The following is a 15,051-nucleotide window of genomic DNA, read 5'->3' as shown; positions in this document are numbered from 1 at the left end:
GAGTGGGGGAGAGAGGGTGAGGAGGGAGAGAGGGAAAGAAAGAGGGAGAGAGGGAGAGAGAATTAGAAAGGGAGAGAGAGAGAAAGGGGGAGAGAGAAGCTCGCACACACACCCACACCCATACTCATACCCACTACAATTCATTGCTTATATTATTTTTTCTCTCTTCTGCTTTACCTGTTGTTTGTGGACTCTTCCCCACGTGTCTTCTTCAAATGTTATACCCCATTTGAGAGGCTACTGGTGTGATAAAGTGTGGTGCTCTGGAGTCCTGGCTCTATCCCTTTCTAACTGTGAGACCTTGGGCATATGGTTTAACCTCTCTGTGCTCCACTTTCCTCGCTGATATGACATAGATAAAAATGACACCTACAGCCCTGCCAGCATAGCTTGGTGGTTGAGCATCGACCTATGAACCAGGAGGTCACCATTTAATTCCTAGTCAAGGCACAAGCCTGGGTTGTGGGCTCAATCCCCAGTGTGGGAGGCAGCCAATCAATGATTCTCTCTCATCATTGATGTTTCTATCTCTCTCCCCATCTCCCTTCCTGGCTGAAGTCAACTTAAAAAATATATATACATATATAAAAGAATGGAATGTTGGAACTTGAATTATTTTAATGAGATAAACAACGAAGACTCAAAATCTAATAGTATCATCCAGCTATGTGTAGGACAGATTTTAAAACACACAATGGAACACTGAAAAGTGGCAAAAACCTTCATAAAATACATATGAAGGTTAAACTCCTTTGAAAAGAAGCAGATATGCAGTCCTTAAGAATAGAATTTCCATGTCTCATTAATACATATAAAATATTTCCATTCTCTACTACAAATCTTAATGGTACTGAAAAAGCTGGTTTGAATCAGTTTCTACAATGTTTCTTCGGATTTTAAATAACTAATATTTGAAAGCTGGGAATAACTTTAATATTTTTTATATGGCCTAACTTTAAATGAACTTATGTGGTAAGATCTAGCATTAAAAAATATTTTTTCTCCTGGATAGATTAAAATAGGAACAGCAAAACAAGTCTGGTGGGATCACATAAAGGAGTCTTGACCTGTAGGAAATAATTTCCCATGATTCTTCAAGATGGCTTCAGGAACAAAAGTCAGTAAGCAATGGACTTTCAGCTCTAAGTTAACTTCTGAAACCGGTTTTCTTTGCCTGGCAAAAAGATTTTTGGGAATTTAGCGCCATCTGCTGGTCAAATGCCAACTTTTCAAATTCCCTCTTGAGACATTTTCCAAGAAACATTGAATTGCTTTACATTTTCTAATAAATACCATTAAGTAAGTAAAAGTATCTCAAATATTAATGTAATTAACTGGTACATATAAAACAAAGACATGTTTCTCTACAGTAGGCTTCCTATAGTTATATGACAGAGTTTCAATTTTGAGTAAGTTTTTAATATTTATACTTGATTTATTTTTTGAGAGCATTACACAAATAAAACTGCCACCTAGTTTTTCTTAAATTTAAATTCTTTATTGTTTAAAGTATTACATGAGTCTCCTTTTCCCCCCATTGACCTCTCCCTGGCCACTCCCATCCCCCCAGTACATTCTCTCACCCCCCTACTGTCTGTGTCCATTGGTTATGCTCATATGCATGCCACCTACTTCTCAATACAAAAGAAGATTCTTTTCCCAAAAGAAGTTAGACTTGTCTATGTTCAATAAAATTTAAAATATTTTTTTCTTTAAAAGGGCACATTTCTTTAAAAGATTGAGCTACGGATGTATATGTGTGCATGCATGTGTATGTTTAATATAAAAATTTTCTTTTTAAAAATGCAAGAAGGAGCCCTAGTTGGTTTGGCTCAGTGGATAGAGTGTTGGCCTGTGGATTGAAGGGCTGTTAGTTTTGATTCTGGTCAAGGACATGTACCTTGGTTGCAGGCTTGATTCCTGGCCCTGGGTGGGGCTCATGCTGGAGGCAACCACATCGATGTTTTTCTCTCTCTGTCTCTCCCTCTCCCTTCCACTCTCTCTGAAAATCAATGGAAGAATATCCTCTAGTGAGGATTTAAAAAAAATTCTAATAGGGTCCTTGTTATTCTCTTTATCATAATCCTTTACTCATTTTTTTGTACTACTTGGAACAGTCTAAAATTATTTTATTTCTTTGTTTACTTGTTAAACATCTGTGTCCATAGACTATACATTCTATTAGTCATAAAATGTATCTATCTGGTTCTTTGCTGCAAACCTATTGCCTAGCACTGGGCTTGGTACCTAGGAGGTATTTGATAAATTTTTGCTGACTCAACAAATAAATAATTTTTGACAGAACCTCTTGGAGCCTCTCTGTGCATTCATGATTGCTTTAAGGTGCCTCACTATCTCCATTTACTAACAGGAACATTTTTGTGTTTGCCAGGATTTTGTCTTCAGCCTCTTCTATTTTCCCACACAGCTCTCTAAAGATTAGAGACTCCTAAATCTAACTGTGTAGCCCAGACATTTCTTTTAGTGTTAGGCTATTACTATGAGTATTCTGGATACATTGTGGGTATCTTAAACACACGTTGTTAAAATCCAAACTGTTATGAACTTCTTTTCCTCCTATATAATACAGTATATCAAGATCAACATTAACACAATAGTGCAATCCACCAACCTAGTAGTCTAAGTCCTCACTGACTACTGCCCCATTCATTCCAGATCTCATTGGGGAAGTCCAGCCAATGTTAGCCTAGACATGTCTCTCTGTCTGATTCCTCATCTCACCCTTGCTGCCTGTGCTTTAGCTCATGTCACACTCTGTCTCAGAGACCTCTTATCTCTTTATTGTCTGCAGGATAAATGCTATGATTATTCTTTAAAAATTAGCTGAAGTATTAAGTATGGAGCTTGTTAGTCATTGTCTTTTCTGGGATCCCACACCACACTGTGTACACATATAATTGAGCATGTGAATTATTGTGATTTGTCCACTAAATTTTGGATTTTCAGAAGACAGAGCATGACTATTTCCATATCTAGGAAGGTGCTTTCTGTGTAGTTTCAGTTGGTGTTCATTGAATGAATGATGATCAGAGAGCTCAGATGGGTAACGCAAGGTTTACACTTGGAAGGTCTGCACTTAGGTTCTCTGACTATTGTCTGTTGTAGTGTTGGCAAAGAAGGGTATTTGAGGAGACTTTATGCCCCTCTATAATCTACATTTCTTCCTTCTAGTCCATCGATTTTCAACCAGTGTGCTGCAGGAATTTTTAAAATATGCAGTGCCTATTTAGTTAGGGGCACTAACCTCTTTTCCCTTAGATTGTAAAAAAAAAGAAAAAGAAAAGAAAAGAAAAGAAAAGAAAAGAAAAGAAAAGAAAAGAAAAGAAAATGACAACAGCCAATATAATAGTAGCTGTCTGGTGTGAATGCCTTGTCTTGAACCATAAATATATAGGTCATGTAATAGAGTTGCATCTTATTGGTCGCACTGCATAATAAGGTTGTGTCTGATTGGTTAATTCTCAGTAGCAGGGGAAAAAAAGTAGCAGAAATCCTTATATACAAGTATAGGCACCTGATTTTTTTTTTTTTAAATCACTTTAGAGCAAAAAGTGTAGGTAATTGTGATTTTTTTTTGTAAATCAATCAAATTTATATCTTTTTTTTGTCAGATTGGCAAAAATATTTTTTTTGGTGTGCCACAGAATTTTAGTAATTGGTTTGTGTGCCATGAGATGAAAAAGGTTGAAAATCACTTTTGTATCCTATAAGCCAATTCCAAATAAATTTACAGTCTAAAAAAAAAATAATGTTGTTATGCAAACTTATACCAGGATGAGCCCCATCTTTCAACCAGTTTATTTAAGTCCATTCTGTAAAGTGACATTCTGTAGGTCCTTAGTTTGCATTATGTAGACTTACAGTTAATTTAAATATGCAGATTAACACAATGCATTTAAGACTGATGAAAAATTGTCTGTGATATAGTAATTCATGCATTTTGGGGGGATAGTCATGAGATATATTACTCTGACTTAAAAGACCAGGTTAATGAGATGAACTCTATCAGGTTTTTATCAAGTCTGAGATAATTTGTATCACTTGCATTTTCATATACCTTTTCACGTGATTTAATAACTCATTAGTAACTCTAGCATAGATCAGTGGATTAAAATGGAAATAAACTATTTCAAAACACTAGGGAGTTTTTGTGTTAGATTGGTTATTAAATATTATAGGATACTAGTGACCCAGTGCACGAAATTCATGCACCATTAAAAGGGAATTAATTAGAGGAAATATTTTAATATTGCTATTTGCCCTTTCTTTATAATAGAAGTGTCAGAGATGAAAGAAAATTAGTAAAATGTATATGAAAATCTTCCTCCTGTCAGAGTCTGGGGCACGCCACGGGAACCAGAGTCAGGTCCCCGCCCACCCACATGTGCCTCGAAATCGTGTGAGACCCAGACCCAGCCGGCCCCACCCCCATTAGGCTAGGTCCAGACCCGGCCAGCCCCACCCCCATCAAGCCCCGCCGGGTGGGGGCGCGGCCTCAGGTTGCCTGGCCTGGCACCGGGGGGTGCGGCCTGAGGTCGCATGGCCCGGGCCAGGGGGTGTGGCCTGAGGTCCCCTGTCAAGCCCGCCAAGGCGGGGGCGCGGCCTCAGGTCCCCTGGCCCAGCGCTGGGGCTGGGTGTGTGACCTGAGGTCCCCAGCCTGGCGCCAGGGTGGGGGGCGCAGCCTCAGGTCCCCTGACCCGGCCCAGTGCTACGCAGCCTCAGGTCCCTGCTGATTGCTCTTTAAGGCTCTTTACAGGAACTTGGCCTCTGCTGTGGGTGCAGCCATCTTGTGTTAGGGATCCCTGCCTTTGCTGTGGGTGTAGCCATCTTGTGTTACAGAATCCCTGCCTCTGCTCTGGGCGCAGCCATCTTGTTACAGCGTGATGGTCAATTTGCATATTTCCTCTTTATTAGATAGGATTCTTGCAAATTGAGGATTATCTTCCATGGGATTTTATAAATATTTGGTAAATATTTTCATAATCTAAAACAGGGTTAGCAAATTATGGCCAGTGGGCCAAACACAGCCTACTATCTGTTTTTTTTTTTTTTTATAAATATATTTTTATTGATTTCAGAGAGAAAGGGAGAGGGAGAGAGAGAAACATCAATGATCAGCTGCCTCCTGCACACCCACCAGTGGGGATGTGCCCTTGACTAGACTCAAACCCAGGACCCTTCAGTCTGCAGGCCGATGCTTTATCCGCTGAGCCAAACCAGCTAGTGCTACCATCTGTTTTTGTATGTCTGCAAACTAAGAATAGTTTTGTGGTTTTTTTTTTTTTCACTTTAGAGTGCTTGAAAAAAATCAAAAGAAGAGTGACATTTTGTAACACATGAAAATTATATGAAACTCAAATTTCAGTGCCCATAAACAAAGTTTTATGGAGACACAGCCATGCTCATTTGTTTATGTTTTGTGTATGGCTGCTTTTGTGCTAAAACTGCAGTTGAGCCGTCGCAGTAGAGATTGTAATGGCCCGCAAAGCCTGAACTATTTACTCTCTGGACTTTTACAGATAATGTGTGCCTACCACTGGTCTAAAACTTAGCAGAGGCTGTCCGTATGCCTGCAGGTCCCACCTCTGTGGTGTCAAGATCTTGCCACTCTCTGAGGGCTTTCTCTGGCCTGAGCACCCTTGCCTATTAGAAGTGTCCACGAATCAACACCTTTGGGAGCAGCCCTTCACCAATGACAGTGGATAAATACCCCAGCTCCCTCATTCCACGTTTGGGCATATTCCATAACAACTGTCAGAATCCTCCTTGGGTATCAAGTCGGGTTGCCCACAGTGTTAACGGTCTTGATGAAACCCCCTTCACTGACTTTCCATTCCACCTACCACAGTGTTTTCTGAAATCTCCTCCCAAATCAACTAGAATTTTTGCACAAAGTATGCTTCTGGGGGAAATTCAAATGAAGACAAATGTGAATTATTCATGTATATATATTACTTAGGTGTCATTTTGATGTATAATCTACCCATGTATGATAAAAAATTTATAACCAAACATTTGGGTCATTTTTCTCTTACTACTAAAGGAAAGACAGATTTTATTAATTGATAGTTTTATTCCTCATGACATTTATCAGTGAAATTTATACTGAAAGATGCAGTTTGATAAGTTGCTCATATTTTTTAACATAAATGCTTATTTCAGGAGAGTGATTCTTGAAGTACTGAATTAATCTTTCATATTGCAAAAATGTTTCTTTTATCTTTTATAAAATTTATATTTTCTTTTATACTAATAAAACTTTTCTGCTACCTCTTCAGAAAACTTCTACTTAAGTTTTATTTTGCATCAATAATAGATCGAAGCAACCTCAGTATAAGGAGTAGCCAAGATAATGTTTTCCTATATGGTAATTGGCTATAGGTTCAGAATGTTTAAGAAGAAATATTTTATAATTGTGGAAAATGTCTATATATTTTCTTTGTATATTTCTAGTATTTTTTCCCTAGTGGTTAGTTAAAAATCAGTGAATAGTGTCAGACCTAAACCTCTGCCCTTTGTCCTTTGTTCAAGATTCTATAGGAGTCTGTACTTTGAATAGATCTTTAATATTATTGCTTAAGTTATATCACATATTTTTTATATGCCTGATGAACATAATACTAAAGTGTGACAGGGTTAGAACTGATATTTAAGAAATATAATTGAAAGAAAGTGGAGGAATAAAATATTTGGTTTGTTTTGACCACATGGATGTTTTATTTATCAAATAGACTGCCTCATAGTACTTTGAGATTTCTCCGTTTTTAACGCACGTGTGCATGTGTGTGTGTGTGTGTGTGTGTGTGCATGGATGGGAATTCATATATGGTTTAAAGATTTTGTAGACAAATGACTACATGAAAAATGTTGAATTATTATGTTTAAAATACTACTGTTTGTGTAAAAAGGACACTCACATATATTTGTATGTGCCAAGGATGTATTTAGAACAATACACAGGAAGCTAGTAGCAGTACTTTTCTTTGAGAAGGGGAGTGGGAGACTAGGATCAGAAGTGAGAGGGAAATGTACTTTTCACTATACACTCTTTTGTACTGTTTCTGGGTTTTTTGGACCATTTATATGACTAACTAAAGAAAGTTAAAAATAAAGTAGAGGAAGAAGGAAGAAAAAAAGGAAAGAAACTACTGGAATTAGAGGCACCCAGGTTTGGATACCCATTTAGCCACTTACTAACAGTATGATTATAATCACACTAGAGGCCCAGTGCACGAAACTCATGCACTGGAGGGGGAGTCCCTCAGCCTGGTCTGTGCCCTCTCACAGTTGGGAGCCCTTGGGGGATGTTGGACTGACGGCTTAGCGCTGCTGTGGAGGTGGGAAAGGCTCCCGCCATGGCTGCTGCTCTTGCCAGCCATGAGCCCGGCTCAGGGCTTCTGGCTGAGTGGTGCTCCCCCTGTGGGAGCACAGTGATCACCAGGGGGAAGCTCCTGCATTGAATGTCTGTCCCCTGGTGGTCAGTGCGCATCATAGCGACTGGTTGTTCTGCCGTTCGGTTGATTTGCATATTACCCTTTTATTATATAGGATTATTTAATCTCTCTGTGATCATTGATAAAGTGCAGATTATATTATTTATTTTATATGATCATAATAAAATACAATTATAATGCATGTGTAAAAGCACTTAACACACTTCCTAGCACAAAGTAAATCTCCAAAAAGTGGTTATGTGACTATATACAATTATTAATATTTAAAGTAATCTTTTGCCCTACTTCTACAGCAGGTAGGTTCTTTATTTATCCACTCAGTCAATTCATGTTTTTGAGCATTCTGTTATTGACAGGCACAATAATTGGCCTTGGAAGTCACATTGCATCACTTCTGTCCTACTCTGATGGTCAAAACAGTAACAAGATTCAAGGGGTTGGGATGTAGACTCTACCTCTCAATCTGAGGAGTATAAAGAATTGGCAGCCCAGCCAGCGTGGCTCAGCAGTTGAACATCAACCTATGAACCAAGAAGTTATGGTTTGATTCCCACTCAGGGCACATGCCCAGGTTGCGGACTCGACCCTGGTGTGGGGCGTGCAGGAGGCAGCTGACCAATGATTCTCTCTCATCATTGATGTTTTTATCTCTCCTTCTCCCTTCCTCTCAGAAATCAATAAAAATATATTTTAAAAAAGTCTTTATAGCCACAACCTTGAAATAATCTTTACCTTGAATCTTCTTACTTTGAGGACCTCTTGCCATCTGGAAAGTCTGGGAATGACTTTGGTACGTTGTACAGCTTTTCCCTCTGAATTAAATCATAGCAAATATTCTTAAATGTATTCTTGTCTGTTCTTGCCAGCTGTTTGGGAATACACTGTAAAGCAATTGTTTGCAACTTTTAACACATATCAGAATCACTTGGGACCCTTAAGTATACTGATGCCTGGTTCTTATATGCATAAATTCTAATTAAAATTAATTTGTTTGGAGTGTGGCATGGACAGGAGTAATTGTATCCAAGGTTGAGAATAGCTGCCTTGAAGTAATGTTTTACTATTGTGTGTAATCAAAGGAAGTTTTAAAACATATTTATTTTGTTTTGACTTCTAAACTTTATTTTTCTTTTTTCTTTTTTTTTAAATATATATTTTATTGATTTTTTTTTACAGAGAGAAAGGGAGAGGGATAGAAAGTTAGAAACATCGATCAGCTGCCTCCTGCACACCCCCTACTGGGTATGTGCCCGCAACCAAGGTACATGCCCTTGACCGGAATCGAACCTGGGACCCCTGAGTCCGCAGGCTGACCCTCTATCCACTGAGCCAAATCGGTTAGGGCTAAACTTTATTTTTCTATAGGAATTTTCTAAAGGACCAAATAAGTGATAAAGAAGTATTTTTTGGCCTCCATGTTTTAATAAACTGTGAAATTCAGAGTAAAAAGCCCATATAGCTTTTTAAAAATATATGTTTTTATTGATTTCAGAGAGGAAGGGAGAGGGAGAGAGAGATAGAAACATGAATGATGAGAGAGAATCATTGATTGGCTGCCTCCTGCATGCTTTTTAATTTTTTAAATCATTGTGACACAAATCAGAAATTTCTACCATCCTAAGAATAGTGTACATAGATGCTTTCAATTATCTCTATGGAAATATTCTGCTTATGCTGTGATTTTTTAAAAATATATTTTTATTGATTTCAGTGAAGAAGGGAGAGGGAGAGAGAGAGATAGAAACATCAATGATGAGAATCATTGATTGGCTGCTTCCTGCACAACCCCTACTGGGGATGGAGTCTGCAACCTGGGCATGTGCCCTTGACCAGAATCGAACCCGGGACCTTTCAGTCCACAGGCTGATGTTCTACCCACTTAGCAAACCAGCTAGGGCTATGCTGTGATATTTATTTATTTATTTAAATTCTTTATTAGCTAAAGTATTACATATAGCGTTACATATGTCTCCTTTTTCTTCCATTGACCTCTTCCCAGCCACCCCCACCCCCACCCCCAGCACATGTCCTAATCCCCCTAGTGTCTGTGTCCATTGGCTATGCTTGTATGCATGCATACAAGTCCTTTGATTGATCTCTTAATATCCTACCCTCCTTCCCTCTGAAGTTTGATGGTCTGTTCAATGCTTCTCTGTCTCTGATCTATTTTTGTTCATCAGTTTATATTGTTCATTATATTCCACAAATGAGTGAGATCATGTGATATTTATCTTTCTCCTACTGGCTTATTTTGCTTAGCATAATGCCCTCCATGTCCATCCACACTGTTGTGAAGGGTAAGAGTTCTTTCTTTTTTTAAAAAAAATATATTTTATTGATTTTTCACAGAGAGGAAGGGAGAGGGATAGAGAGTTAGAAACATCGATGAGAGAGAAACATCGATCAGCTGCCTCCTGCACACCCCCTACTGGGGATGTGCCCGCAGCCAAGGTACGTGCCCTTGACCGGAATCGAACCCGGGATCTTTCAATCTGCAGGCCGACGCTCTATCCACTGAGCCAAACCGGTTTTGGCAAGAGTTCTTTCTTTTTTACAGCAGCATAGTATTCCATTGTGTAGATGTACCACTGTTTTTAATCCACTCATCTGCTAATGGGCACTTAGGCTGTTTCCAAATCTTAGCTATTATAAATTGTGCTGCTATGAACATAGGGGTGCATATGTCCTTTCTGATTGGTGTTTCTGGTTTCTTGGGATATATTCCTAGAAGTGGGATTATTGGGTCAAATGGGAGTTCCATTTTTAATTATTTGAGGAAACTCTATACTGTTTTCCACAGTGGCTGCACCAGTCTGCATTGCCATCAGCAGTGTACAAAGGTTCCTTTTTTTCCACATCCTCACCAGCACTTGTCATTTGTCGATTTATTGATAGAGGCATTCTGAAAGGTGTGAGATGGTATCTCATTGTCGTTTTGATTTGCATCTCTTGGATGATTAGTGACTTTGAGCATGTTTTTATATGTCTCTTGGCCTTCTGTATGTCCACTTTTGAAAATTGTCTATTTAAGTCCTTTGCCCAGTTTTTGATTGGATTGTTTATCTTCCTTTTGTTAAGATGTATGAGTTCCCTATAAATTTTGGAGATTAGGCCCTTATCAGATATAACATTGGCAAATATGTTCTTCCATGCAGTGGTCTTTTTTGTTGTTTTGTTGATGGTTTCTTTTGCTGTGCAGAAGCTTTTTATTTTGATGTAGTTCCATTTGTTTATTTTCTCCTTAGTTTCCATTGCTTTAGGAGCTTAATCAATAAAGATATTGCTACGACATATATCTGCTATTTTGCTGCCTATGGATTCTTCTAAGATTTTTATAGTTTCCCATCTTACATTTAAGTCCTTTATCCATGTTAAGTTTATTTTTGTGTATGGTGTAAATTGGTGGTCTAGTTTCATTTTTTTTGCATGTATCTGTCCAATTTTCCCAACATCATTTATTGAAGAGACTGTTTTGCCTCCATTGTATGCTCTTGCCTCCTTTGTTAAATATTAATTGAGCATAATGGCTTGTGTTGATTTCTGGGTTATTTATTCTATTCCATTGGTCTACATGTCTGTTCTTGTGCCAGTACCAGGCAGTTTGGAGAATAGTAGCTTTGTAATACAGCTTGATATCTGGTATTGTGATCCCTCCAACTTTGTTCTTTTTTCTCAAGATTGCTGCAGCTATTCTGGGTCTTTTTTTTTTATTCCATATGAATTCTTGGAGAGTTTGTTCTAGGTCTGTGAAATATGCCACTGGTATTTTAATGGGGATTACATTCAGTGATGGTGAACCTATGACACGCGTGTCAGCACTGACTCGCGTAGCCATTTCTGATGACATGCGGCCGCATGCCGAGTATGAAACATTTGCTGCTCCTGTGGATGAAACATTTGCGACTGGAGTCTTGGAGTTAGTTTTTTCCTCAAAGTGACACACTACCCGAGTTATGCTCAGTTTTTTGGCGAAGTTTGACACACCAAGCTCAAAAGGTTGCCCATCACTGCGATTGCTTTGGGAAGTATGGACATTTTAATGATGTTGATTCTACCAATCCATGAACACGGTATATTCTTCCATTTATTTGTCTTCTTCTATCTCTTTTTTCAACGTCCTGTAGTTTTCTGAGTACAGATCTTTTACCACCTTAGTTAAGTTTATTCCTAGGTATCTTAACTTTTTTGTGCAATGGTAAATGGGATTTTTTTTTTTTTTAGTTTCTCTTTCTGTGAGTTTATTACGGTGTATAAAAAAGCCGTAGATTTCTGGGTGTTAATTTTGTATCCTGCTATATTGCTGAATTCATTTATTAAGTCTGATAGTTTTTTGATGGAGTCTTTAGGATTTTCTATGTATACTAGTAATACCACGTCATCTGCAAATAATGACAGTTTTACTTCTTCTTTTCCAATTTGGATGCCTTTTATTTCTTCTTCTTGTCTGATCACTATGGCTAGCACTTCCAGTACTATGCCGAACAGGAGTGGTGAGAGTGGGCATCCCTGTCTTGTTCCTGTTCTGAGGGGAAATGGTTTTAGTTTTTGCCATTGAGTATGATGTTGGCTGTAGGTTTGTCATATAAGGCTTTTATCATGTTGAGGTATGATCTCTCTATTCCAATTTGCTGAGAGTTTTTATCAAGAAAGGATGTTGGATTTTGTCAAGTGCTTTTTCTGCATCAATTGATATGATTATGTGTGATTTTTGTCTCTCAATTTGTTTATGTGATGTATCACGTTTATTGATTTGCAGATATTGTACCATCCTTTCATCCCCGGAATAAATCCCACTTGGTCATAGTGTATGATCTTTCTAATGTAATTATGGATCCAATTTGCTAGGATTTTGTTGCAGATTTTAGCATCTATGTTCACAGAGATATTGGCCTGAAATTTTCTTTCTTTGTAGTGTCTTTATCTGGTTTGGGGGTTAGGGTAATGCTAGCTTCATAGAAAGAGCTTAGAAGTATTCCTTCCTCTTGAATTTTTTTGAATAGTCTGAGGATGATAGATGTTAGTTCTTCTTTGAATGTTTGGAAAAACTCCCCTGTGAAGCCGTCTGGTCCAGAGCTTTTGTTTGCTGGAAGTTTTTTGATGACTGCTTCAATTTTCTCCATAGTTATAGGCCTATTCAGATTTTTTGATTCTTCCTGATTGAGTTTTGGAAGGTCATATTTTTCTAGGAATATGTCCATTTCTTCTAGGTTGACCCGTTTGTTGGCATAGAGTTGTTCATGGTATTTTTTTTTAACAATCCTTTGTATTTCTGTGGGGTCTGTTGTTACTTCACCTCTTTCATTTCTGATTTTGTTTATTTGGGTCCACTCTCTTTGCTTCTTGGTGAGCCTGGCTAGAAGTTCATCAATCTTGTTTATCCTTTCAAAGAACCAGCTCTTGGTTTTATTGATTTTTTGTTGGTCTCTATGTCATTTATTTCCCCTCTGATCTTTATTATTTCCTTCCTTCTGTTTACTTGGGGCTTTTCTTGTTGCTCTCTTTCTAATTCTTTAAGTTGTATAGTTAGGTAATTTATTACCAATTTTTCTTGTTTTTTTGAGGTAGGCCTGTAATGCTATGAACTTCCCTCTCAGAACGGCTTTCACTGTGTCCCATAGATTTTGAATTGTTGTGTTTTCATTGTCATTTTTTCCCCAGGATGATTTCTATTTCTTCTTTGATCTCTTTGGTAACATAATCATCTACACTAATAAAAGAAAAATATGCAAATTGACCATACCTCTGTGATGCCCACCAGCCAATCAGGAGTGAGTATGCAAATTAACCCAACAAAGATGGTGGGTTAATTTGCATACACAGGCATGGAGTGAAGACTGAAGACTGAAGAGACTTGGCTTCTCCACTGCAGCTGGAGCGGAGAAGCCAAGCCTGACTGCGGCCAAAGCAGAGAAGCCTAGCCTTGAGGCTTGGCTTCTACGCTGCTGCCGGAGCGAAGGCCTGGATCCCGGGTGCTGAAGGAAAACCTGTGCCAGCAGCCAGGGGAAGGAAGGCCTATTGCACAAATCTTCATGCAATGGGCCTCTAGTTGTTTAATAACATCCTATTTAGCCTTCAAGTGTTTGCATTTTTGTGATAGTTTTTATTGTAGTTTGTTTCCAATATTATGCCATTGTGATCTGAGAAGATGCTTGATATGATTTCAGTCTTCTTGAATTTGAGACTTTCCCTGTGTCCCAAAATGTGGTCTATCTTTGAAAATGTCCCATGTGCACTGGAGAAGAATGTATATTCTGTAGCTTTGGGGTAAAATGTTCTGAAGATGTTGATTAAGTCCATCTGATCTAGTGAGTCATTTAGGATTGCTGTTTCTTTGCTGATTTTTTTGTCTGGAGGATTTATCCAGTGATGTCAATGGGGTATTACAGTCCCCTACTGTGATTGTATTGTTGTCGATCTTTTCCTTCACATCTTCCAGAAGTTTTTTTTTTATGTATTTGAGTACTCCTGCATTGGGTGCATATATGTTTACCTTTTCTTGTATTGATCCCTTTAGTGTTATGAAGTGGCCTTCTTTATCTCTTGTTATGGCCTTCACTTTGAGGTCTATTTTGTCAGATATAAGTATTGCTACCCCAGCTTTTTTTTTCATTTCCATTTGCCTGAAAAATATTTTTCCATCCCTTCCTTTAAGTCTGTGTGAGTCCCTTGTTCTGAGGTGGGTCTCTTGTAGACAGCATATATATGGGTCATATTTTCTTATCTATTCAGTCACTCGATGTTTTTTGATTGAAGCATTTAGTCCATTTATGTTTAATGTTATTATTGATAGGTATCTGTTTGTAGCCATTTTTATTCTTTATGCCTGTGTTCCTTCTTTCCTTTGTAGTTCTTCTTTTTACAACAGTCCCTTTAGCATTTCTTGAATTGATGGCTTAGTAGTGATAAACTCTCTTAGCCTCTTTTTGTCTGCAAAGCTCCTGATTTCTCTTTCAATTTTGAATGATAACCTTGCTGGATAGAGTATTGGATTCAGTCCTTTGCTTTCCATCACTTTTATTTATTATTATTATTATTATTATTATTGTTATTATTATTGTCAGCACAGAAGTCTTTTTTATTTTTTTCCCACTTATCATGCCATGAATTCATAGGCAATAGGTTCCATCAGATCAGGCTCCTTTCCATTGGTTTTCACAAAGTGTGCTTCTCTGGGTGGAGCAGGCTGACACTTCACTTGAACCCAGGTACCTTTCTCTTTGGCTTCCTTCTTTTTCTGATCATTTTCCTTCACATGTTTCAGGAAGCTATCTCAGCTCTTAGAGTGCTTAATATGCTCAATACGTACATTAATTCTCTTGGCAAGAATCTTGCCCTTAACTTGCTCGTTCACAATAATGCCCACTGCATGCTGGGTGACATTGTAGACTCTTCCAGTTTTGCCATGGTAACATTTGTGGGGCATTCCTTTTTGAACAGTGCCCATTCCCTGGATGTCCACAATATCACCTTTCTTGTAGATTCACATGTATGTGGCCAAAGAAACAACTCCATGTTTTCTAAAAGGCCTAGAGAACATATAGCGGGTGCCTCTCCTCTCTCCCTTTGTGTTAGTCAT

General features: G+C 38.3%; 1 pseudogene across 1 annotated transcript; it reads right to left on the bottom strand.

Moving 5' to 3' along the window:
• Positions 1-14,503: 14,503 nt before the first annotated feature.
• On the bottom strand, positions 14,504-15,051 carry LOC307113685 (large ribosomal subunit protein eL21-like; annotated as a pseudogene). The gene has a single exon. The product of its transcript is annotated as a large ribosomal subunit protein eL21-like (transcript).

Source organism: Cnephaeus nilssonii (assembly GCF_951640355.1).
Source record: "Cnephaeus nilssonii genome assembly, chromosome: 2".
Taxonomy (NCBI): domain Eukaryota; kingdom Metazoa; phylum Chordata; class Mammalia; order Chiroptera; family Vespertilionidae; genus Cnephaeus; species Cnephaeus nilssonii.
Note: the sequence above shows the minus strand (reverse complement) of the source record. Positions and strands in the feature narration are given on the sequence as shown.